Consider the following 2,837-nt stretch of genomic DNA (forward strand, 5'->3'; position numbering starts at 1 on the left):
ACCAGATGCTGTACACGTCACCGCGGTGAGTGACTGGGCAGACGGTATCCGCCCAGAGCGTGTGCCCATCACCAGATGCTGTACACGTCACCGCGGTGAGTGACTGGGCAGACGGTATCCGCCCAGAGCATGTGCCCATCACCAGATGCTGTACACATCGCCGCGGTGAGTGACTGGGCAGATGGTATCTGCCCAGAGCATGTGCGTGTTGGCCACTAATCCAGACCACAGCGCTGTGGCGAGTCGGTTCATAGTGTTCGCCCAGAGCGTGTGCGTTCTTGTGGATGCATGTGTACAGCATCCGGGCAAGTGAGTCGGTGCACAATATCCGCCCAGAGCGCGTACTCTCTCACACCGGTGCTAATGAGCACTTGTGGATGGAGCGGCGTCTAATTCGACCCCTGCCGACCCCTACTAGTCCTCATAACACCCCGGCCCCGAGTCCGATCGGCAACGGACATCCTATCCCCGTCGGCCCGACAAAGTCATATGCTATGACACACCAGCCCTCACCTCTCCGCCAAAGTCTCCTAGACACTAGCAGCCACCGTAGCACAGTCGCTTAAGTAATGCTTGGTCCGTGCGCAGCCTGACTAGTATATAAGGAGTCCCTTTGTCGCTACCTAGCCCCATCTCAACCTCTTGGTTAATTGGGCTAGATAAGCCTTCGTTTGTATCGTAGTACAGTCACTAATACAACTTGGTTAATTGGGCTAGCTGAATAAGCTAACGCACAGTCGCCAGACCTTGTCAGCGCCGCCTTCTCGTTAGATCCACGTAGCATCCCTCGTGGTGTGTCGACGTTAGTCCACATCAACAGCACTGTAGCAAGTCAGTTTATAGTGTCCGCCCAGAGCGCGTACTCTCTCACACAGGTGTTGTTGATGAGCATTTGTAGATGGAGTGATGTCTAATTTGATTCCTGCTGACTTCTACTAGTCTTCATAACATGGTATTGTTTCATATAAATGTCTGTAGTATGTTCTTCCTGATTGCTATCATGAGTGAAAAAAGTAAGACTTAGTTAGAAAGAAACTAAGCTTGCCTTCTAACCGAGTTAGGTGGACCAGGCATTAGGTCGACTTCTGCCTCAGGCATTCAAGAGAGAGAATTTAGGTCACAAGCAAGGATATGCTTATAGAGAAAGACTGGGAGTGCTTCACAAATAATTCTACTTGAAGATAAACTACAAGCAGAGATGTGACACCAACAGAGACCACTGGAAGACAGCTGTGTGCTATCAACCTAGTGAGACTAACATGAGATGTAGACATAGATGTAACATAAGACAAAAGCTCGTATACCACGCTTCAGCACCGAGTTGCTGAGTGGACTCAGAGCACATAAGAAGGCACCTGTATACCACACTTCAGCACTGAGTTGCTGGGTAGACTCAAGGTCTTGACTGACTGAACTGACTGACTGAGTAAACTCACTACCACACAGGTGATACAAAAACATCAGGTGGACTAAGAGATACCCAGGAACTAACTTTGCTTGAGGACAGAGAACTGGGCTGGAGCTAGGGCTCAACAGCAGGTACCTAGAATAAACACACACAAAGACCTCTGAACTAGGCATCACCTATGCAGGTGGTTGAAATCCAGAGAGAGCTCACCACAGTGCAGGGAAATTACTGCTTAATATGGGGCTAGAGTACTAAGTACATGAGTGGGGGGGGTTATATACACTTGAGAGCCCTATATAGAGGTTTGCATTTCTAAGCTACTTTCTGCCCAGGTTTTTTTTTCAATTTGTCCTAGCTAAGTTCTGACAAATTCCTGACAAATACCAAGCCTTTCTGAATAGCTCCTATGTGTTCTGGCCCCAGTTCTGGCTTGCTCCAAAGGTCTCGCCCACTCTTTCCAGAGCACCAGATTCTTAGGGGCCCAAATGCCAATTTTTTCTCTTTTCAAACGGTAGCTCCTATTTTGCAGGCCTGGGTCTGGTAGCTTCTATCAGGGCCATCAGGACCTGTCTGGGTCACTCATGCTTTGCTGTCTGCCCAGTATTTGTCTCTGTTTGCTCTTATTATGTGTCAACTTGATTTGATGCATGATATCGCATGCCACTGCACAATTGGATTATTAACACAATACTGTTTCACCACACAGCATTGCTTTATATGAGTGTCTACAATATGATGTTTTTCCTGATCGCGCGCTGCTGCACGATCGGGTTTTTAACACAATACTGTTTTATTACATGGTATTGCCTCATATGAGTGTCTACAATATGATGTTTTTCCTGATCGCACGCCGCTGCACGATCGGGTTTTTAACACAATACTGTTTCATCACATGGTATTGCTCCATATGAGTGTCTACAATATGATGTTTTTCCTGATCGTGCGCTGCTGCACGATCGGGTTTTTAACACAATACTGTTTCATTACACAGTATTGCTTCATATGAGTATCCACAACATGATGTCTTTCCTGATTGCGCACCACTGCGCAATCGGGTATTTTTCTTGTTGGCCACTGAATATTGCCATTTGACAGTATTTACATCTGAAAGTGCTCTCCAGAGTGCATTTTACTCTTTTCACAGTGCTTGCAGATTTTTAATCACACAACCCACATTTTAACCACCAACCCCCCTCCAAAAGAAGAGTAGAATCACCGCATGCTGTACACATCGCCGCAGTGAGTGACTGGGCAGATGGTATCCACTCAGAGCGTGTGCATGTCGGCCACCAATGCAGACCACAGCGCTGTGGCGAGTCAGTTTATAGTGTCCGCCCAGAGCACGTACTCTCTCACACAGGTGTTAATGAGCATTTGTAGATGGAGTGATGTCTAATTCGATTCCTGCTGACTCCTACTAGTCCTCATA

Source organism: Phanerochaete carnosa (genome assembly GCF_000300595.1).
Source record: "Phanerochaete carnosa HHB-10118-sp unplaced genomic scaffold PHACAscaffold_15, whole genome shotgun sequence".
Lineage (NCBI taxonomy): Eukaryota > Fungi > Basidiomycota > Agaricomycetes > Polyporales > Phanerochaetaceae > Phanerochaete > Phanerochaete carnosa.